The sequence below is a fragment of the Protopterus annectens genome, chromosome 3.part0 (genome assembly GCF_019279795.1).
Source record: "Protopterus annectens isolate FY-2018-M chromosome 3.part0, PAN1.0, whole genome shotgun sequence".
NCBI lineage: Eukaryota > Metazoa > Chordata > Ceratodontiformes > Protopteridae > Protopterus > Protopterus annectens.
Window position 1 is genome coordinate 1,845,917,261 of NC_056731.1, and position 24,714 is coordinate 1,845,941,974.

At 39.6% G+C, this 24,714-nt stretch overlaps 1 protein-coding gene across 1 annotated transcript in view; it reads right to left on the bottom strand.

The window, feature by feature from the left end:
- Positions 1-24,714, bottom strand: part of PGPEP1L (pyroglutamyl-peptidase I like) — a 1,609,062-nt gene that overhangs the window by 1,478,640 nt on the left and 105,708 nt on the right. The window lies entirely within an intron of this gene.

Consider the following 24,714-nt stretch of genomic DNA (forward strand, 5'->3'; position numbering starts at 1 on the left):
GGCCGTATGGGCAAAGGGAAAGTACAGTTTTGTACCTCCCATAAATGTAGATGTTCGAGTGCTAATACAGCTGCAGTCATAACAGATGGGTTCTCCCCTGATGTCAGTGCGACAGGGGTATAAAAGAACCAGCTTCGCCATTTTCTTCAGGTTTTCTTGCCCCAGATGTCAGGAGGAAGGCAAAACATAAATTTATGTAAAACAGCAAATGCAATATAATCAAATAAAAACAGTAGTTGCAAGCAAATACACCATAAAAGAATAGCCCAATGAGGTTGTATGAGGAGGTGTTAGCCATAAGGCCTGTCCCAAGAGGGGAAGGAGGGAGGAAGACTGCAGCGGTATTAGCACTCGATCATCTACATTTATGGTAGATACAAAACTGTACTATGTTCATCGTGCATACATCTGCAGTCATAACAGATGGGTAGAATCCCAAAGCTAATAAAGGGATGGTAGGCACTAAGTGAAACTAGGAGGAGCCAGGATGCCCTGCAAGACTGCAGTGGCAAAGCCCGCTCTAGTTTTGGAGTATAATGGTAGGTGATAGTGCTTGGAGAAAGTATGTACAGAGCTCCAAGTGGCTGCTTCCAAAATATCTTTGGTAGGGACCCCCCTGAGGAAAGCTGTAGAGGTAGCTGTGGCCCTTGTGGAATGAGATCTGATGCCTGTAGGTACAGTTTTGCCATGAAAAGAGTAACAAAAGCGTATGCAGTGGGCTATCCATTTTGAGATTGTCTGTTTGGAAATAGGCTTCCCTTGAGCACCTGTAGCATAGGACACAAAGAGTTGCTCTGACTTTCTGAAAGGTTTTGTTCTGTCCAAGTAATAGCAGAGCTGTCTGTGAATGTCCAAGTAATGCAGTAACCTCACACCTTTGTTTTGTGGATTAGGGTAAGTGGATAGCCTGATTCAAGGCTACCCTGGATACTACCTTTGGCATAAATGAAGGATTGGTTCGTAAGGAAACTCTGTCCTGATGGAAAATGATGAAAGGCTGCACAGCCATGAGGGCTTGTAGTTCCAAAACCCTGCGTGCTGAGGTGATAGCTAGAAGGAAGGCTGTTTTCCATGACAAATATTGCAGATCTGTTGAAGCAGCTGGCTCAAAAGGAGGCAGGGTTAGTTTTTCTAGAATGAAATTGAGGTCCCAAGCAGGTACTGGTTGCTTCCTTGGGAGTTTTATATTCTTAGCCACTCTGAGGAACTGTCTTAAGAGAGGGTGAGAGAATAAAGGAGGATCAGTGTTGTACTCTGCAGAAATGGCTGAGGCATTGATTTTGATGGAGGAGAATGAAAGTCCACTGCTTAGCAGCTCGGCTAGGTACTGTAGTATTTGAGGTAAGTTCAGTATTCCAGGATTCTGACCCTTTTTCTGATTCCAGATTCCATTTTGCGGAGTAGGCTTTTCTAGTAGATGGCCTTCTGGCCTCCAGAATGACATCCTGTACCTTCTTGGAGAGTAGGGTCTGCTGTGAATTCAAGGAATCCTCCATGCGGCTAGATTGAGTGTTTTCAGCTGACTGTGAAGAGTTTTGAAGTTGTGCTGAGTCAATAGAAGAGGCATTAGAGGCAGGATCCATGGTGGGAAACACGTCAGGCTCCTCAGGAGTGGGTACCAGTGTTGTCTTGGCCAGTCTGGAGCAATGAGAATCATCTTGGGTCTGTCTGTTCTGGTTTTTAATAGAACTTTGGGCAGCAGAGGAAGAGGTGGAAAGGCATAAACTGTCATTGTTGTCCAAATGAAAGAGAGTGCGTCCACTTTCCAGGCCTGTGGGTGAAAGGTCCTTGAGCAGAATTTTGCCAATTGGTGATTTCTGTGGGAGGCAAAGAGATCTATGTCTGGCCTTCCCCATGCTTGAATTATCTTTGAAAAAACTTGAGGATGCAGCTTCCATTCGTGTGGATCTGTCATATTTCTGCTTAGGTTGTCTGCCAGCATGTTTTCCTTGCCTGGCAGGAACTGTGCTTGTAGCTTGATTTGCAATTCCAGAGCCATGTTCCAAAGAAACATGGTTAGCCTGCATAGGGGGTATGAATGGGTTCCTCCCTGTTTGTTTATGTACCACATTACTGTGGTGTTGTCTGTCCTTATCAATAGCTGGCCTGGATGCAGCAGGTCTTTGAAAGCTATAATAGCATTTATTACTGCTAGCATTTCCTTTTGGTTGATGTGTAGGTGCTTTTCTTTTTGGGACCATTTGCCCTGAATGCACCGATCTGTCATGTGCGCCCCCCAGGCGTAATCCGAGGCATCTGTTGTGATGACTTGATTTGCTTGAGGCTTGCAGAATGGTAGACCTGTGTTTCTTTGGCATGCTTGAGCCCACCACAGAAATTCCTTTTGAAGGCATGGAATCAGTGGTATTATTATTTCCAAACTGTGGCTGTGTTGAGACCATAGGTTTTTTAGGTACCACTGACATTTCCTCATATGCAGTTTTGCACATGGGATTAGTAGAATGCAAGATGCCATGAATCCCAGAGCCTGCAGGATTTTCCTTGCAGTCAGCCTGATATTTGCTTCCCACATGAAATGCAATTATTAACTTGGTCTGACATCGGTCTGAGGCAAAAATATTCGTAATCTCAGGAGCTGGCCGACCGGCACTTGCGAACTGCTTCTGCTTCGGGCACTGCGTGGCAAGAAAGACTGGAGAAAATGGTGTCGGCTGGTTCTTTTATACCCCTGTCGCACTGGCGTCAAGGAAAGAGCGGCGACAACCGACGCGTGACTGACGCCAAGAAGAAGCTTTACGACAACCGACGCCGGACCAAGACTTTGGAATTCGGCCGACCGAGGACCCGCCTGACGGCAGGAAAACCCATCTGTTATGACTGCAGCTGTATGCATGATGAACATCGAGGAGATGTCACACATCAGACAGCATGCTTCAGTATGCCCTGGGGGGTTGTAGTGAGTGTGGATGTGGACATATGCACCATACAGCACACACACAAACACACAGGGTGCGAGTTCTGATATGCATGGGTGCATGTCTACATGGGTGTGTGGTGGTCAACTGTGCCAGCAGGCTGTACAAGGGTAGACGATGGGTATACCTTGGTGTCAGGCCACATGACAATGGTCTGCACTGTGGCTCAGGCCTGTAGTTACTGCATTTTCCCACACAGGTGGGTATTGCATCCCCCATCCAGTCACCTGGCTGACCATTGTGTGTGGCCAATGCTGTACACCACATGCCATGTATGTGTTCCTTAGTCCATGACATGGATGGTGTCTGGGATGTGCACACCTCCCATATGCATGTACAGTGACATGTGGAACTGTACCTGGGGTGTCTGGCCCATGTTGTGAACACAGATTATCATCGGATGTGCCAGTCCTGCCAACCTGTGGCAGGGACTGATACTGGGCAGCAGGTTTACCCTTCACCTACATTGATGGCATACTAACAGCAATCCCTGATGTCAGTGTCATCTGTCCATACAGGACATGTTGTCAGGCATGGTATGTCCATTGTGAGTCACATGTGAAGGCACAACAGGTGGTGCAGGTGTCCATTGAGGAACATGGTAGAGGTGCACTGTCTGCATGTACGTGCATATTGGAGAGATGGGCAGGGTGACATGCCCTCTGTAGCCCACTGCTATCACTGCTTAGCTACTATCAGTGGCCAATATGCAGTGTACTACCCATGTATTGCATGCTGCCTAGGCATGTGTGTTCATATGACATGTTTAGAGTGTGTGCTCTGGGTAAAAGTGGGGTTGCTAACTTGGATTGTCTGGCCTTGATGTCACATGTATAGGCATGGCTTTGCACCCCAGCCTCCCAGCTAATTTACATCTGTTATCCCTGTGCTCTGGGTAATAGTGGGGTTGCTAACTTGGATTGTCTGGCCTTGATGTCACATGTATAGGTATGGCTTTGCACCCCAGCCTCCCAGCTAATTTACATCTGTTATCCCTGTATGGTCAACATTGTGATATATAGTAAAGCCACCATAAAATAAATTAGCAAAATGCCCTCCACAATGCCCACAGCTGACACACACTCACCTCTACACAGGATACGGGTTACGAACACACACACACACACACACACACACACACACACACACACACACACACACACACACACACACACACCTGTCATGTCTGGGAGTAGAACCCCTGCCTAACTATTTATTGCACTACAGCACTATGCAGTTATAGTACATGACACTGACATTACTGGAGTACTATTTCTCTACAGGTGTATTTCACAGTGAATGACATCAGCAGGATTACCAAAGTAGGGCATTTCAATGAGTTTATATTAGAACATCGAAGTATTACTACATCGAATGTTCTAATATCGAACCATTTCACTCGAAACACCACAACATCGAACACTCAGAACAGCAAATTTTTTCCCAGGGAAAACATTTGCTGTTCCAACAAACATACACACAACACAAGCACACCAAAATACATAATTCACACACATACACTTCACAAAACCCTACACTAAACCATACATACACTACTAGCTATCCACTTACCTTAAACCAACCCTAACCCTAAGGTCCGTAACTACCACACACTCACCTTACCCACTCCCTAACCCTAAAGTGCCTATCGCACACTCATCTTACCCGCTCCCTAAGCCTAAAGTCCCTATCGCACACTCACCTTACCTGCTCCCTAACCTTAAGGTCCCTATCACACACTCACCTTCGTTCGCAAACTTACCTTAACCCGGTCCATAACCTTCGCTCCACAGTCGAGGAAATAGTGAAGCTGCAGAAACGGACCACTGAATACTTTCCCTAGGAAAGTATTCGATATTCTGCAGCTTCGCTATATTTAGCGTTCGATGCAAAGGGTTCGATATTAGTACATTCGAAGTAGTAATACTTCGATGTACTAATATAAACCCCATTTCAACTGTACTGCAAGTGACTAGCCTAAAATGCATTGCTCCCTACACACACAAAACCTCCACAACTGACATGTGTGGGTATAGAATCCCTGATCGAGGTCTATATCACACTACAGCATGGAGTTGTTATGGGACACACCACAGGGATTGCTAGAAACTTCCTTCCCCAAAGGTGCATTTCACATTGAATGACATCAGCAGGTTTACCAAAGTAGGGCGTTTCAACTGTACTGCAAGTGACTAGCCTAAAATGCATTGCTCCCTACACAGTCAGTGAGACACACACATAACATCCACAACTGACATGTGTGGGTATAGAACCCCTGATCGAGGTCTATATTACACCACAGCAAAGAGCTGTTATAGGCCACACCACAGGCAATACTAAAGAACTTTCTCCCCAAAGTGTTACTTCACATTGAATTACATCAGCAGGATTGCCAATGTAGGGCATTTGAAATGTACTGCGAGTGAGTAGCCCGTGATGCATTGCTCCATACAGAGACACTGCAACAACACAAAACATCCAGAACTGCCATGGGTGGAGATGGAACCCTACCACAGTCCTACACACCACACTACATCAGTACGCAGTTACAGGACACTTTACAGAGATTACTGGGCTATGCCTTTCCCACAGGTGTATTTCTAGGTGAGTGACATCAGCAGCTTTGACAAAGTCAAGTATGTGTATTGTACGGGGTGTGAGTGGCATAAAAACATTACTCCCTACTCAGTCAGACACACACACACACACACACAGATTTACACACCATCTCACACACACACACACAGTCGCCAGGTCTGGGGTCATAACACCTACCTCACTACTTTATCACACTACAGCAGTAAACAGTTACAAGGTGCACTATGGAGATTAATGGGCTATGATTTCCCCAGAGGTGTATTTCTAGGTGAGTGACATTAGCAGCCTTGACAAAGTCAAGTATGTGTATTGTATGGGGTGTGAGTGGTCTAAAAGCATTGCTCCCTACTCAGTCAGACACACACAGATTCACACACCATCACACACACAGTTGCCAGGTCTGGGGTTAGAACACCTACCTCACTACTTTATCATACTACAGCAGTACGTAGTCACAAGGCACGCTACGGAGATTACTGGGATATGATTTCCCCAGAGGTGTATTTCTAGGTGCGTGACATCTGCAGCCTTGCCAATGTTGTGTATATGAACTGTTCTGAGTGTGAGTAGCCTAGAAAGCATTTCTCTCTACACAGCCAGAGACCGAGACACGTACACATACACACACTCACACAGTTGCCAAGTCTGGGGTTAGGACTACTACCTAACTAGTTTATAAGTACAGCAGTACACGGTTATGGGACGCACCATGGGGATTACTGAGATACAGCTCCCCCCAAAGGTGTACTTCACATTGGATGACCTCAGCAGGCATGTCATGATACTGTTATGGGGAGGGCGGTATGTGCATGGGCCGTAACACATTCATGTTGGGGGTGACATGCCACATGCAAGCACACACAGGGTCATATGCCACAGGTATATGTACACAGCTACTAGGTGACATCTTCCTTGTACAGTCGTGTTGCACAGCTGGCACGCGCAACATGCCGTCATGCTGACAGATACTGGTGGCTAATATCTGCAGTGAATGACACCTACACCTCATGTGTTTGGGACCCTTTGGCTGTGTGCTGGGTGAGACACGCCCAGATGTCTCCTTGTCATGGTCACCCTCTTCAACAAATCTATGTCCGTCTACCTTTGGCTTATTAGAGTGTGTTGTCCTTACATATATGTCTGTATTCCTATCCACTGTGTATGCGAGGCAGGAGTGGTGCATACTGACATGTGTCTGCACTGAGAACTGCAACTGCCAGATATGTCTGGTCCACTGTTGTTTGCTGACATGGCCTTCTTGTGTTTAAGTGTGTGAACATGCCCATTATGGGCTTTCAGTATGTTGTTGACTGACACTGCCTTCATTCCTCTAAGTGTGTGAACATGCCCAGTATGGCCATCTATATTGCATGTGTGGATCAAGTCCAGGTGGTTTGTACTGTGGTGCTGACCTTTGTGCTGTACACTGACAGGTAGCATGCTGTGTCTGCAGGGTATACATCAGTCATTTGGCATTGACTGCTGCTACATTTCTGCTTAGCTGGGGGGGACACACCAAACCGTTTCTACATTTCTACACAGGGGTGGGGGGCACACCTGACTGTTACCATAAGTGTACATGGGATGGTGGGGCACACCTTACACATTTACACATTTGCTAGGACTTTACTGGTATGTCGGGTACACCATGTCAGTCTGTAGTCTTACCTATCGTGCTGGCTAGAAGCATACCAGTGTACTACAGATCATAGCTTTCACTCCTTACATAGTTTCTGACTTCCTAGCCTTCACAACTGACATCCAACTGGTTGGCCTGCTGTAGTCTGTCTGCATAGGGCTGGGGTAGGGTTTACCCATGGGGCTCATTCAGAGGCCATAGTACAGCATTTGTTTGGGTTTGTCTACACCTATCCTGCTGGCTGTGACTGTTGTTGGGTATGTGCCCCCCCTGACTGGCATGTGTGCGTCACATACCTTGTGGGTGTCCCAGTATTGAGGATGGTGATGCAGGGCTGCCTATGTTGGATGCACATAGCACACTCCCTATACATGGTTGAGCACAGGTAGTGTCATGTTTGGCATCCTTTTTACTGTATGTGCGAGTTGGAGAGAGGTTTCATTCCCTGGGTCCCTACTGTGTCAGTGCATGTGCTATGCGTTGCCTCTTGGCCAAGGCCAGGGCATACTGGGCATGCCTCCTTCTGCCTACTGGAGCAGGCTCAGGTTGTTCCTCCTTTGAGTCACTCTGCGCCTGTGCAGGCCTTGGCACTGGTGAGGGGCTGTGTGGCCCTGCCCCGTGCTGTTCCTGCTGCAGCTGTTTCCACAGGATCACATTGTGTAGCATGGCACATACAAGGACAATTTGGGTACATGTAGTTGGTGAGTACTGCAAGGCTCCACTGGATGTGTCCAGGCACTGAAACCGTGACTTAAGCATCCCAAACACACTTATGATTCGTGTTTGTGTGTGTGTGTGCGTCATTATGGAGTTCTTGTTTGGGTGTGTGTGCATTTCTGATGGGTGTCATCAGCCATGGCTCCAGTGCGTATCCAGCATCCCCCACTAGATGATCATATGGGATGTCCCCATTGGCAAATCTCTGGTACAGCTGCGTCAGATGTCAGATATGGGAATCATGGTAGCTTCCAGGGCAGCCAGCAAACACATTCATTAATATGCCCTGGGCATTGCACATGACCTGGCAGTTAATGAAGGGGAAGCCCTTGTGGTTGATGTAGACCCTATCCCGCTCACCTGGTGGTGCTTTAATGCATATGTGTATGCAGTCTATTGCACCCGCTACCTCAGGGTATTCTGCTATCTGGTGAAAGAGATGCATATTGTTGGCCAACGCCTCACGGGTGATGGGGAAATATACATGCTCACCAACATGTGCTGACATGGCATCCAGGAACTGGTGGATTACCCTGGATGCTGATGCCTGTGAAATCCTCATCATATCCCCAGTTGGCCTTTGGAAGGTATCTGTAGCTAGTATTCTTAGACCTACACATACCTTAGTATCCACTGGGATGGGTTCCCCTCTGTTAGCTCTGTGTGTGAGGCGTGGCCAGCACAGCTCAACAATTTGCTGTAGGAGGCCCCTGTCCACCCTATAGTGCTACACTATCTCCAGCTCATGTAGCCCCTGGTAGGTTACCCTGGGTCTGTACACTCTTCTCCGTCTCTTCATTGTGGATCGCTCAGCAGTATTCACATCCTCACCACCCTCAGTCTCTTGCACATGCTGGTTTATGATAGCAAAAGCAGCCCCTAACATTTGTTCTCTTGCTTTCGTTTTGTAAAATTTCCCCGTTTGTATACACCGGTGGTGCAGGGTTTTTGGGAAAAGCAAAGGGGAAAGGTGTCTGCATAGTTTATAGTGGTGTGCTGGGCTGGGCTGGTCTGCTGCCTGTGTAATTGGCTGATTCCGATACAATTCACCTGCCAGCTAACCTAGTACTCCTTGATTACCTTCCTACTGCTGTTTTCCCTTCCCATTGCCTCCCTGTTTAAGCCTGTGTGTGCACCGCGCAGAGTACTCATATGTGCACAGAGCTGCTTTTTCCTGGTTTAACTTCCTTTTTTGTCCTGTAGGATCTGGTGCGCGGCGCGCACACCCGCTTACACTTTGTAAAGTGTGCTAGGCAGGCTTAGACACACCCCTGGCTTAGCTGTGCTAACCTAGGTGCAGTCTCGAGCCACAGGTCTCCAATCCGCTTACAGTATGCCTGACACATACCGCATGATGTCACCTATATCCTAGTCTTGCACCCAGCTATTTATACTCTTACACTCTTGGCACCTGCCTCACACTCTGGGAAAATCTGGGATTCACTAACCTTTCCCTCATTTGAATAGGATTGCCTACTAATGCATAGTTACATGTCCCACACTGAGCCTCCCCCCTTATCAACCACTACTCACTGGCCAAGTTGTCTTTTCCCTGCCATTGACTTGTATGGCAGAATACTGATTTTTGTTAGAATGGTCATTTTCAGTTTATTTTATTATTTTCCCCCCGATCCCATTTGCGCGCCGCTGCCCTATGCTTAAGCAGCCGAGATCGGTGAAAAAAAAAATAAAGTTGTTTTACTAATTTTTTAAACAGTTTGCAATGCCAATGGCCTTCTACTTGGCCATTGACATGCTTCCTCAATAATATGCAGCCTTTATTTGGAGCTGTCATAGCTCCATTTTGTAAAATGCAGAAATGTACATGGTTAGTAACCGAGTACATTCCTGCAGATTGCACTTGTCTTGCACGGACTATTGCAAGCTTTCTGGATTGCAATATCACCTAATTTGCATGGATTTCTCCAGCAAATGCGGTGATTTGCATACTAGGGCTTAGTCCATGCAAGATTAGTGCTGGAGCTCTCATGCACGCCCCTGCCGGCTGTTCCTGGTTCACACGGCAGACATATTGCCTGCGTGAGCTACTGCACTCATCTTGCACTCCGTGCAGGCTTTTGAGAATCCGGGAGGTTATGTGTACACTCTTTATGGTGATCGTGATACAGTGGGGTTAGAAAATTAACTTTTTCCCACTGTAGTGTGATCTCAGAGTTGGTATATTTAATTTATGGGGGCTGTGGGGGGTGCAGGGGGGCTTGTCCCCCTGCAGAAACGTAATAAAAAGTGTGTTTGTTAGTTTGGTGTCTTTATATGTGCAGGGGATGTTATTTTCATGTGATTTGTAGTGTTCAATGTCATGATGCACATTTTAGATGTCATGAAATTCGATGTTATGAGTTTTAGATGTTTTGGGTTTAGATGTTATGAATTTAGATGTTATGAGTTTTAGATATTTTGGGTTTTAGATGTTATGGTTTAAATGTTCTGGGTTTTAGATGTTTTGAAGTGGAACCAGACAAATGCCTACTGTCACTAGATGAATAATCTCAGTCATCCTAATGTAAAAACACAGTAAAAAAAGAGTGTCCCAAGTGCAATACTACCACAAATAAACTTAATATTCTCAAAAAATATTTCTTCATACAACTTTTTCCAGAATTTCACCACTATTTTACATTTCAGAAAACGTGCTCTTTCTTCTCCCCCTCCCCACAAAATAAACATACCCTTTCAAATTTCTTTTTAAATGGCATATTCCCCTTTACTGGTAATGTATGTATTACCAGTCTCTATAGGAAATTCTGACACACTATTATCATGGTACACCACTTTTTCCTTACTTTAATGGCTTTAATCACTTCTTCTGGTATATTTTTTCCATGGATTTACAACAATATTATTTAATCACATTATTATACCACACCCTTCTATTTTTATCTATCATCCATTTTTATTTTCCATATTAATATTTTTTCTTGATAATGTTTAATTTCTTCATTCAGATATTCTTTTTTTCTTATTCTCATCAGTTCCCAGAGTTTGTTCTATTTACATCTAAACATTCTTACTGTTAGATTCTTATTTGCTTCCTTTACCCACTTTAATACTCAAAATAAGTTTAAAGAAGCAGAATACACAACTGAAATTAGTGACCCCCAATCTTCAAATGTAAACACTTATTTTCACTGGGTTTAGTCTTGAACCCCATATGAAAAAAGCACCATTTGTACAATTTCCTTTTCATAATTTATTGGGATTATACAAATACTTCACTATTTTCCCATTAATACTGAATTCACCAGATAAACCTTCCTGAACATTAATCTATATTTCTACTATAGAAGACACATTTATTTATTTTTTTATTAACCCTTCCCATTGTATCATAATTTCATAATTTTTCCCAAATTTTATTCCTAGCAAGGACACCTCATTCATTGAATAATACACATTCCCATTTTCACCACATCACCCAACCCCTTACTTTTATCTTTATCCAATGTCATTTCTACTTCCTTTAAACATCTACTCAGACAAACCAACACTTCCATCATCCATATTTTGTTCTTAGCAACTACAACTACATCATCCATGTATCTCAAAGCTGCTAGTATCACCACCTCCATTTGCATCACATGTCTAGCATCTTTCATTTTTAAGCTTCTTCACTCATTACTGTACTCACTACCAGGACAAACAATATTTCACTCATGGAACATCCTTGTCTTATACCACATGTCATGCATATTTCTTTACTCTGTCACTGTCATCCAATTATTCTGTTATGCTGACACACGCAGTCTCCTAATTCTATACCAATTCCATATTTTTCCATAACATTCCACAAAGCACCATGTCTCATGGTATCACATGCATTGCTAATATTACCTAACATAAGTTTCACATCTTCCCTTTTACTTATAAAACCAGACACAATATCTCACACAACCAATAACAATTCTTGGCATCCCTTCCCTTTTATACCAGATATGCTTTCTTCTATAATATCCCCATCCTTCCTTCCAGTCTCCCCTGTATTATTCCCATAAAAATGTTATAATCTATGTTATTTGGTGTGATGGATCCCAAATTATTTTCCATATAAATTTTGATATTTCACTATATAACTCATCATAAATAAAACCTTCATTCAACCACTCATTCACTACATTTACAAATTACTATCTTTGCCGGCCATTAATTTCTTGTACATTCCACACTCTATGCTATCAACATTTACTTTCTTAAGTATTTTATTCAATTCACTAATATTAATTTATTTTTTAAATTCGTCACTTTTTCTGAAAATTTCTTCACTTTCCATTCTCTCTTATTTTTCATCCTTATAGTCTTATACATATTTTCACAAGATGTACTACAATACTCATAATTTGCTCTTGTGTTCTTTTTATCTTTCCTTTTATATTTTTAATTTCCTTCATTATACCAATAACCTTTTTTTCTATTTTACCCAAATATGCAGATACCTTCTCCCTTATAAATAATATCTCTGCCTAAATATTATCTTATTTTTTCTGAATTTCTTTTATGTTTCTATTTTCTTTATTATAATACTCTGTTATATCATACTCTAAATTCTCTAATACATTTATGTAAATTCAACCATATTTCAATTTCTCTTTCTTTCTTACATCATCCTGCCAACGGGGGAAAAACAGTTTATACCTCTTTTTAAATTCAGTCCACAACTCAGACCATTTTTTTCACAAAATAACCTCAATATTTTTGAAGATAACATTAATAAGAAATAAATATCTTACTTATCTGAACAGTTACTCTAAAACAATAAACATAAGGCTATATAAGGGCCTTGATAAAAACTACAAATGAATAAACTACCTAACACATTCATAAATAGTGTAAACTTAAAAAATCTAAGTATTTACTCTATATGCCCCTAGTCACTTAGATGAACAGCTCTCCATGAGTCCCAAATGGGCTAATTCTTTTAAATTCAGTCCTCCACTCTGACCCTTTTTTTCACAATATGACAAACATTATTTTTGGTGGATAATGACATTAACAAGGAATAAATATCTTATATATCTAATCAGTTTGTATAAAAACAATAATCATAAGGCTATAGCAGTGCCTTGATAAAACGCTACAAATTATTACGCTACCTAACACATCCAAAAAATTGTGTAAAATTTAAAAAAAAGTATTTTATTTACTCTGTATTCCCCTAGTCACTTAAATGAACTCTCCATCGGTCCCAGATGGCCCATTTCAAATTTAATTTACTTCTAATTTTCATATCATATCTGGCCTTTTCCAGCTGTTGAATATATTCCATTAAACCACTGAATTCATAGATTGTAGAAGGAACAGGCTGTTTGCATCTTTTGGTGATACATTTTTATATACTAGCATAACTAGGGAAAGAAGCTGCTTTCCCAGGCAGTTTAAAGTAACACCTTCTTGTACTGATAGCAACAGTAGTTTGCCTGACTTTCACCTTCCCATCCCAAATCCAGTCTAAAACAGCCTGAAGAGCATCTTGGAAAGTAGCTAGCAAATAACAATTAACAAATATATGTGTCCAGTCCATCAGGGAGTGTCTTTCAAATCTGTAATAAAGAGGGGAGGCTTATGGGAAAATACAGTGGATGGTAGCGGGTTTGTAAAAGTACATGTAGTGGCACTGCCATCAAAAAACCTGAATCGCCGAGAGATAGCAGCATACATAGATATTGCCAAAACAGTAAGCCAAAACTGCTATATAAAGCTTTTATTCAATTCTTTCTCCCACAAAGTTTTATGTTTACCCACTTATTTGGAATGGGTTTTTATTAGTTTGCTATAAATAAAACTTATAATATGCTTTTGATGAGAGGAGGGACATCTAGATTCTAAAAAAACAATCCAAAAAATCTACCTGAGAGGTGCTTTCTTCCTCTGGGAGTTTTAGAAAATGGCAGCTCTCTTTTAAGTCCTATAATAATCTAGGACCCTGGATGACAGGTTATATTCAACAGCTAATGTTACCAGACCTTTTAGCCCTGTCTCAGTACCAAATGCTCCCAATACTGTGAAATAGAGTTTCTCTTAAGCCACCTAATTAGTTTAAAATCCTGGAGACACACAAAAGACACAATATGAAGTGGGACTATTTCATTCCTCCAACCTGTTAAACAATATTTTTAAGTAAACTGTTAGCCCTTCTAAACAAAAACAATCTGTATGCTTAGAAGAGGTAGAATAGGATCTCACCTTTTCTAAAAAGATGCAGTGAAAGAAACACTGTATTTTACCCAGGGAAGACAGCAAGAGTTTTCCAAATTGCCACATAACGATCATTTTATACACAATACACATGATGAAATATTGCAGATTGTCTGTATCATCCAATATCAGCTACTGCAAGCCTTCTTTTTATTTTGGGCAGGATCAATTTATTCCATGCAAACAAAATTCCACACCTGCCTAATCAAGTTGGCAAATATATCTTTTGGGGGAGGGGCTAGAAAAGCTTGGGAAAAATAGAGGAACTGAGATAATTTAAACATTTGAACTGCTAATATTCATCCAGAATTATCTCAGTCCAGTGCTGAATGAGCTTCAGGGTATTTTGGTAAAGTAAATTAAATGTCATATGTACAATAATGCTTAGCTGGTTGGTCGAAATGACACCTTTCATTTTAGTATGATTCCATAAGTATGGGTATTTCTCCCTAAGAGTTCAAGATGGAACACAATTCTTGTCGCAGTTAATTTTGAATCCAGAAAATTAAATTCCCAAAAGAAAGTAAAGTACTGAATGGGGAAATTAAATATCAATCTGGTTGTCCTAAATAAACCAAGAGATCATCTGCATAAAGTACTGTTATAAGTTGACTTCAACCATACAAGTAACCAATATGGCTACCTGAGTGAAGTTTCAATACTAAAGACTCTCTCTCTCTCTCTCTCTCTATATATATATATATATATATATATATACAGCAAACATGTCTGATGGGCACCTCTTTGTATCAGGAATTCATCTGAAAGCAGGCCTTCTATATTAACTTGTGCTTTTGCTCCTTAATATATGTCTGAGAAAATTCAACAAAGTTTTCTGGAAACTGAAATATTTTAGAATATAAAATAAGTAATTCCAGTAACATATACTGGATTCTGGTATCCCATCCTCACTATATCTCAGACAGTGGCATTCTCCCAGACCCACTACCACACCATTTCCCCACTTTTGCCCATCACCTCCCCTCCTCTATGCAACTAACCCACTCCTACACCTCTACTTGCTGCTTAAAAACTTCAATCCTGAAACTTTCACTAACACACTAAAAAACACCAAATGGAACCCATTAAAAAAACTTCCTTTAGATAATGCTCTTTCCTACTTTAACACCACTTTCATAAATCTACTCAACTTATTTGCCCCACTAAAAATTAAATGTATAAAAAGTAACTCTGTACCCTGGATAACCAAAAACACTTTAGCCACCATGCATCTATGCAACAAAGCCTGGGCACGATACCACAAAAATAAAACCCCTGTCATCCTCACTGAATATAAAACATTATATACCAAAGACAAAAAACTTATAGCCTCTGACCGCAAATTATATTTCTCTATCCTGCAAACTAACCACAATACCAATCCCAAGTTATTTTGGAAAGGAATTTAATCTCTTCTCAACCCTGGTAAAACAGTAAACCCTTGCCCCAACCCAGATGCAACTGACCTGGACTTAGCTACCCAATTTAACTCCTTTTTCATTGACTCCATTAGCAAACTAACATCATCCTTCACCAACAATTCAGTGGCTTCTCATCAACCCACCCCTATCTCCCCTAACAACCCCTGCCCTCAACCACCACCTTTCTCCATCAAGCCCATCTCCATATCTACTCTAAAAAAAAAATTCTCCTAAAATTAAAGCCTGGTTCCAATGCCCCTGACGAAATCCCCTCCTACTTCCTAAAAATAGCTGCAGAAGAAATAGCCTTCCCTGTCAGTATGCTAATTAATCGGTCCATCATAGAATGCCAGGTCCCCCAACTCTGGAAGAAAGCTTTTATCATTCCCCTCCACAAAGGCGGCAGTAATAATAACATAACAAACTTCTGCCCTATCGCCATCCTATCCCGTATTTCTAAGCTTCTTGAAAAGTGTGTACACCAACAACTCTTACCCTATCTCATTAATAGTGACCTTCTTACCCCCACACAACATGGCTTTAGACCATGTCATAGTACCTCCACTGCCCTACTCTCCTTCCTAGAAACAATCAACACAGCCCATGATTCTGGTCACTTCATATCCACTCTTCTCCTTGACTTCTCTAAGGCATTTGACACCATTTCCTACAACCTGCTTCTAACCAAACTCTCTAAACTTAACCTATCCCCTACCTCTACCCAGTGGTTCTCAAGTCATCCCACAAACAGACAACAGGCCGTAAAATGGAAAAAATCTACCTCACCCTTCCTTATTACATCCACAGGCGTCCCCCAAGGTTCCATTCTAGGCCCCCTACTATTTAATATATTTATAAAATATTTTTATCAAGCCATCCCAAACTCCAGCCTCGTTTAATATGCGGATCATTCCACTATAATTTGTTCCTCTCTGTCCATCACAACTCTTAACAATCTTACACAAGCCGCTTTCTCTTCTACTGAGCAGTGGATGCTAGACAACCATCTGGCCCTTAATGCAAACAAAGCAAAACGTACGCTATTCAATGCCTCCAAAACCTCTTCCATACACAAACAATCCTTCATAATCACCAGCAAAAATAATACTCCCCTAGAAATGGTCTCTGATGCAAAATTACTAGGCATAACCATTGATGATCAATTAAAATTTGACAAGCATCTACACATAAATATAAAAAAACTCATAAAAAACTTGGTATGCTTTACCATCACAGTCACTTCATCTCTCCCTCCACCAGGATTACACTAGCCAATACATACCTTATCCCTTCCCTTTTATATGGTGCAACTATCCTCACAAACCTACAATCTTCCCTCAAAACAAAACACTCATCTTGTTATAACAAAATGACCAAGTTTGCTGCAGGTCACAGAGCCTCTTCCCACCACTGCAATTCCCTCCACCAATTAGGTTGGCTAGAATTACCTAACTTACTAACTTATACCCAACTCATCCAAGCACATAAACTCATTCATAACCCATCTCTCTGCCACTCCCTAGCAAGCACCTTTGAAATGCACAAACCAGACCGACTCCTGAGATCCAATTTCCAAAACCTTATTAAATTGCACAAACCCACTTGTCCAGCTGGGAATCACCTGTCCTTCTCTCTAGCTTGCCTTTGGAACTCTCTCCCTTCTCCTATCTGTACTACTAGCAGTCTCTCCTTGTTTAAAACCTCACTGCACTCACATCTTACTTCACAATGGAAATGCTCATAATCCCATCCTACCTAATTCTAACTACACTTTCTTGTCAGACTTCATACTCATTTGCCTATCACTGCCTCCTATAGTTCTACATCACTAGTGATGTATATGACCAATGACTAAATTGACCTTATGTAATTTTTAAAAAAAAGTTTTATTTTCTTTTTCTACTTACTTAATCTGATGCAATTCTTGTAATTCAAAATTTCTTTGATTTGTTCTTTACTAACACTGTAATGTTTATGATTTGTTCTTTACTAACACTGTAATGTTTAACAGAAATGTATACCACAGATTTGTACTTTCTGTATTATGTATTTGTATTTTTCTGGAGCTTTTCTCCCCAGGACTCCACTGAAAACGGACTCCTTGTGGCCCAATGGACTATCCTGGATAACAAATGTCAAATAAATAAATAATAAATAAATAAAATTGACATGGTCAAATGTTTTATCAGCATTAAAGCTTAAAACTTCTAATTGCTTTCTCACTATAATGTCAAAGGTTTGCTGGCCCCAAATAAAGCCGTTCTGCTCGAGATGTAGTTTGAGTTAATTGGTCTGCGATTCTATGAACAAAAATAAATATAAACAGCTTGTGTCAGAACTGAGGACTGAAATGGGATGATATGAAGCTGGTGGCAGAGGTCCTTTCCTCATTTTCAGAATCACTGAATTATAGCTTTTTTTTTAAGGAACTTGGGGTTTTCCCTGTCTGTATCACATCATTTGCCAGATCCACAAACCTATCTAGGAAACTGTCACCCACATCCTTATAGATCTCCATATCAAGGCCATCTGGCTTGGGTGACTTCTTAGTAAAACAGATAAAATTCTGTTGAGTTAAAACCTAGTAATTGGGGCCATATGAGTTTGACAGTGCAGATCTGATAACTGGGGAAGGGCTGATTGCATCATGAAGTCCTGTAGCAAATTAGGCCAGAACTTCATTGACTGCTGAGACCTATAAAGGTTGGTATAATAAGAGCAAACAGTTTCCAAAATTAAATTCAGGTTGTAATTCTTCTTGTTTATTACTGGATGAAGTACTTCTGCAATTACACTATTTGCAGTTTTCCCTTAAGTCTAACCTCCAAGTTTTTCATAGCTTGTGGGGTAAATGAAATCTCAAACTACCTTTTATACGAGTCCTTCATGGATATATGATCCTTCCATAACTGCAGTACCTCCTACTCTCTGATTTTACCCCACAATTTCTCATTTATTCTTTTTATTCCTTTTCCTGTTTGAATATACTCCCTTTCTTCCATCATCTCTGTCTATATTATTAAAGGGTCTGAGTAACCTGTTACAACTGTATCACCATCTGCTACTCCTAAGCCCTCCGATAATACAAACAATCAATTTCAGATCCAAGTGTCTGCTTTCTATAAACCCATTGACTTTTGTTCCGCATAACTAACTTACCACATCTTATTACTTCCCACATTTTTTTACACCTTGCACTTTCTTTTTGTTACCTCTTTAAATCACAATTAAAATCCCTTGCAGTTATAATTTTCATGTTAATCACCACATAATCTAATATTTGATGAAACAGATTATCTTTCCTCACTAGTTGTATATGCATACACTGCTATAATTCTATAAACAAATTCTAACCACCTCATATCCACAACAGTTAACCCTCCCATCATTGCCAAAGTTACATCCATTATTTTCACTGTCATTTCACAACACTAAGTTCCATATTATAATTTCCATCTCACAATTGTTCTGTTTGCAATCTTTCTTCACTTGCCAGGAATCTTATATCCTCAAACACTAGAATATCCACCACACATTTAACACACCATTCCAGTATCCCCATCCTTACTTACAGTGTTAATAATATTGTTCACAATTACTGAAAGCACTTTAAAATTGTTGCTTTTCCTTCTTTTTAAGTTTAGGGAAAATATTTTTTAATTTTCACTTTCTTATTTTAATTCCTCTACTGAATAGTTTTCCTTGGTTTATGTAGCAATAATACACAGAATTAGATTTTTCACTGGCTAAAACTTCTAAAAAATTCTTAGAGTCAGTTCCTTTTCCTGACATTATCTTCTTGCACACAAATTTTCTCCTTCCTTTCCCCATCCATATTTATTTTTCTTCTACAGTTTCTTCTCCTCCAGCTTCTTGTTGTCCTTCCTTATGTATGTTTTCTTCCATTTCCCCACTTTTTCATTATTTACTGTTTGTGAGTCCATCCAAAAGTGCCCCTTTTTCTACAACCTGCATTCTGGCACACACCTTCTTGCTTTATGCCCTTTCTTCCCCCACTGGTTGCATTGTATTTTGTCATTAACTAAATGAGAAACATCCTAACAAGAGAACTGTGATTTAAGCTGGCCAGCATATTTTAAAGGCCCTCTATGCCCAGCTGCAAATTAATACTAGGTAACTGTTTTACCACGTTTTTTTTCACATTTCAAAACACCTTCCAACCTCTACCCTCCATCCCATAAGTTTCACTCATTTCTAACTTTCACAGTGTTATCAATAGTTTCAGACAAACCATTATGCATTTAACATGTTCTTCTTTTAGTTTATCAGTTCTAAACTGCAAAGTAACATTCTTTTTAACATTTAAGTTTCTACCAGAAACCAAATAATTGTTTCATCAATAAATGTCCTTCTTTTTGTCACACAGCTCCAGAAATGCCATCAGTCCCTCAGATTCAAATGTTGTCACAAAAAAATCTTTGTCCCTGTACGTATAAAAGACTGAATTTCTTGAACTTTAAATTCCAAAACATTTACCATATTGTCACATAAGCAGTATTTGTCAATTATACCCTCATTTTTTCTTATTCTCACAACTGATATTCTCTTCTTTTCAAAGCATTTTTACTTACAGTATGTTGCTCTTCTCCCATTCTACCTGGTGTCACTGCTGCATACATTTTAACTGCTGCATTTTACCTGCCACAAAACTGGCTCCTTCTCAGTTTTTTTTCTGTTTTCCTCTTTAACTTTCTGTCACTGCTGCACAAGTTTTAACTGCTGCATTCTCTGTTGCCACCTCACATGGTTCCTTCTCCACATTACCATCTGCAGCACTTTTAAATATGTTATCTGCCATCTCATCCCATGAAACAGCAGAACTGGACCTGGATCATCCTGCTTGATTATTTTCAACAGAATATCATCTACAAGCCCTCCTGATGCCATTTCTGTTATCTTCATCACTCCAGTGGTCTGGCTTACTTGATTTTCCATTAAGACAGCTGAATACTGGGCATTTGTATCAGCCAGTACTCAAAACAACTTTATCTGCATTCTGATTCTCCATGTCAAACAAAATTTTCTCCAAATCCTCATTCTCCACTTCCAAACTCTCCATAGTTTTTTCTCTCCTTCCCCATGTTGCTACTTCTCTTAGACCTCTTCCTTAATACTGTAACAGTCCTTTGCTACCATCTAGCAGCTCCAAGCTGAAAAAAGAAGGGGTCCTTTACTGAACATACGTATTTACAACAATCATACAATATTTACACTATATAACTTATTTACAATATTTAAAGTCTTTCACCTTTCCACTTATTATAAATTCTATTAGACCCCCACTCAATTTTCCATAACCAAAATCTTATCTTTTCCAATATTTTTGCCACATCCCATCTTTCATTAAACATTATTTCCCTTACCCTTTGGTTCCACAGAACCCATATAACCATAAACATTGCTTTAATCTGTTTACATAATATCCATATTCAACAATGTCCATGTTTCAAAATGATGTATATGTATCATTTTTCCACACTTTTACAATTCTTTTACATTTTAAAAATACAAGTTCAGTTGTCTCAAGTTGTTTACAGTGATTATATACTCTATCTTATCTTTTATATGCATCATGGTTTCTTTAACTGGCAATTTTCTTATTCACAATCTCCACAAAAAAGTCTTAACATTCTAGTACATATTTACAACAAACACATTCTTGCCTTTAATGCCCTAACTTTTTCTTCTTCCAGGTTTTTCCAAGGATACACATAGTAATGCTTTCCATAACATTTTTCTACCACACATTTCTATTTTCTTCAGTATTGTTTACATTTATTTTCCAACATATCTTTCTCTGATAAATGTTAAATTATTTATTTATATCTTGCTTTTTTTTTTCTTTTAAATCTCTGTACTGATTCTTATCTTCTTCTGCATTTAGACCTTAACATTTTGTTTAGTAAACTTCCTTTATCTTCCTTCATACATTTTAGGACCCTATACAAATTTAAAGAGGCAGCATATACTGGATTAATAAAACCTAAACCTCCTTCTTCTTTACTAACATATAATGGACCTCTCTTCACCGAGTTCAGCCTTGAATCCCAAATAAATGCAAAAATTGTTGTATATAATTCCTTTCATATGTTAATGGTAAACCAAAAACACCTGCCTGATACATAATTGTTGCCATTAGTACCAAATTTATCAAATGTATCTTTTTAAATGATAATCTGAAGGAACTCCAAAATGTACAGGTTTCTTGTCACTTCTACCATATTATTTCCATTGTAATTTTATTATCTTTTGTTCCCAGAAATGTAACCCTAAAACTGCTATCTCATGATAATTAAATATTCAGTTCCTGCTATTTCTCCATTGTATCTCAGTCCTTTACTATTCTCTTGTTTAAACATTCATGTTGCATTTAGATGCTTATTCAAACTATCTAATAGTTTCTCCATTCCTTTCACATCTCTGGACACAATTATAATATCATCCACATATGATAACACAATGGATATTTCAGTAACTTCCTGATTTATATAACATACATCTTTCATATCTTGGTTTATGTTACCTATTGTTACATTCATTACTAATGTAAATATTGTAATGATCAACAGGCATCCCTATCTTATCCCATTTTTATGGTTATATAAAGCATTTATTGTAAAATACTTATAAGCAGTAGAACGCACATTTGCTACTTTTTCACTTATACAATCAAAAATATCCCATAATTTAGAATGCAGCTTACTTTATGTCACCTATCATAATTTCTTTAACTCCTTTCTATTTATGTTATCATCCACTAACTCCCTAATTATCATTAATTCCTGGCAACCCCTGCCTCTTACTCTATATAACATGTCATCTGTGATCTTGTTAATTTTAGTCTCCATTCTTTTCTGAATTATCTTCATAAAAATGTTGTGGCCTGTATTATTCTTTACCACTGATCTCCAATTCTTCATATTACACCTATCTCTTTTCTTCCATATAAATTTCATTACCCCTCTATATAATTCTTTGTATGTGAATCCTTCCTTTAACCATTGATTTAATGCCCTTAAAATGATCATCTGCCACGGTTTCAAATTTTTATACATTTGATATTCTATACCATCAGATCCTGCTGTGGGTTCCATATTAACTATCTCTAATATTATATTCAAACATATTTGTCTTTCTATCTGTTCATTATCTTGTTGTGAAAATACTTTTAATTCCCACCTCTTCATTTTGGATAATCATTTCTCTTGAAACATCTCCTTTACATATTCTGTCACCACTTTTCTAGCCTATTCTACATCATCTGTTTTATTTTTTATTTTTCTCATTACTGTATAAACTTCTTTAACTAATGTATTCAAATATGGATTTCTCTCCTCCTCCTTACCTTGAAAAAAATAATTTTGCTTATACAAAAATAACTTGATTTTTGCCTGAATTAATTCATACAGTTCCTTTTCTTTAGAAAAATATTCGCTATCATTCTTTCCAAAGTAGAAAATAACTCTCCATTTTACTTACAATTTTCCTTATTTTCTTTTCTTATATCTAACTCCCATTGTATATAACATTTCACTTTGACCAACCAAAATAAAATGTTTTCATATTTATACGATATTTCCAAAATTCCTTCACTAATAGAATTCCTTTCTCATCCCATCTGAACTCAATTATGCTTATCCCTTTTCCTATCTTTATAAATCCCTCATATCCTTTTACTTCTATCCAGACAGCCAATTGATCCAAAAATCCCCTTTCTAATTGTTACAGAGAAATATTATGTCATGATTATTCTTCACTAAATACATATTAACTTGCAGTTTCTTCATTAATGAGTCAAATAAAATGTTTATGATATGTGTATGTAAAGAGAAAATTGGAATACAGATGCATGATTATGCAAGTTACATTTGTCTTATAAGTAGTAGCCTTATATTTTAAGTGCCTTACAACTGAATTCTTGCTATTAGCAAATTATAGTGTATTGACAGATTACTGAAGGTATAGTAAGTGCTGAAATAGTTAAAGGATGTTATATTATGTTGTGCCAAGTATCTGTGGAAACCAAATTTATTAACAGTACACACTCTGGCCTTTTTAGTCTGGGGGAATGAGTTGTTGCAAGGATGTCTGTAAAACAGTCCCCCAGATTCAATAATCTTCCATGCAGGACTAGTCTAGTGCTGCACAAAAGCAGCAGTGTAGGAGGAGGATGGCAGTGCACCAAGCATATTAATGAAGGCGCGCTGCCTGACCAATCCAAGGCCAACACACTATAATAGGTCAAACATACACACACAGAGATGTGGGGAAGAGAGAGGCAGACAGTGACAAAGAGACTACCATCATGAGTGCTGTCCCACCCACCACACATCCAATTGGCCAATATCACATTATGCACCAATGTCAATCACTGTAGACATTTGCTTTTGGTAGCCCTCAACCCTATAGTGTCTGTGATGCTTGTGATAACTGTGTAACATGATAGTACAAATCAGTATTCATCTAGCATTTGTATACCAAGTCCTGTCAAATGTAAAGTTGTGAATGACTGAGTGTTACATGTATGCTCCCAGAGGAATGGATTATGGCCCATTCACACACACACTGCACTTCCCACAGCCCATTAGTCACCTTGAAATACCCCTTTGGACAAGGGCTAGCCCTATAAGCTTCATGGAGTGTGCAACAACTGTGTAATGCTATAATATAACATATTAGTTAGGTAGGAGTTCTAATCCCTAATATAGCAACTGTGAAACTCTGTGTGTATAGAGATTACTCATTTTGAGGCCATTCATGGTCATTACACCTCCCATTGCCCTACTTTAGCAAGCCTCCTGATGTCAGTCACCTTGAAATATCCCTTTGGAGAAGGACTAGCCCTATAAGTTCCATGGTGAGTGCGATAACTGCGTAATGCTATAGTGTAACATACTAGTCACGTAGGAGTTCTAATCCTAGACATGGCAACTGTGAAACTCTGTGTGTGTGTGTGTGTGTGTGTGTGTGTGTGTGTGTGTGTGTGTGTGTGTGTGTGTGTGTGTGTGTGTGTGTAGCGATTAATGATTTGAGGCCCTTCATAGTCACTACACCTCCCATTGCCCTACTTTACCAAGCCTGCTGATGTCAGTCACCTTGAAATACCCCTCTGACAAGGGCTAGCCTTATAAGCTCCATGGCATATGTGATAACTGCATAATGCTATAGTGTG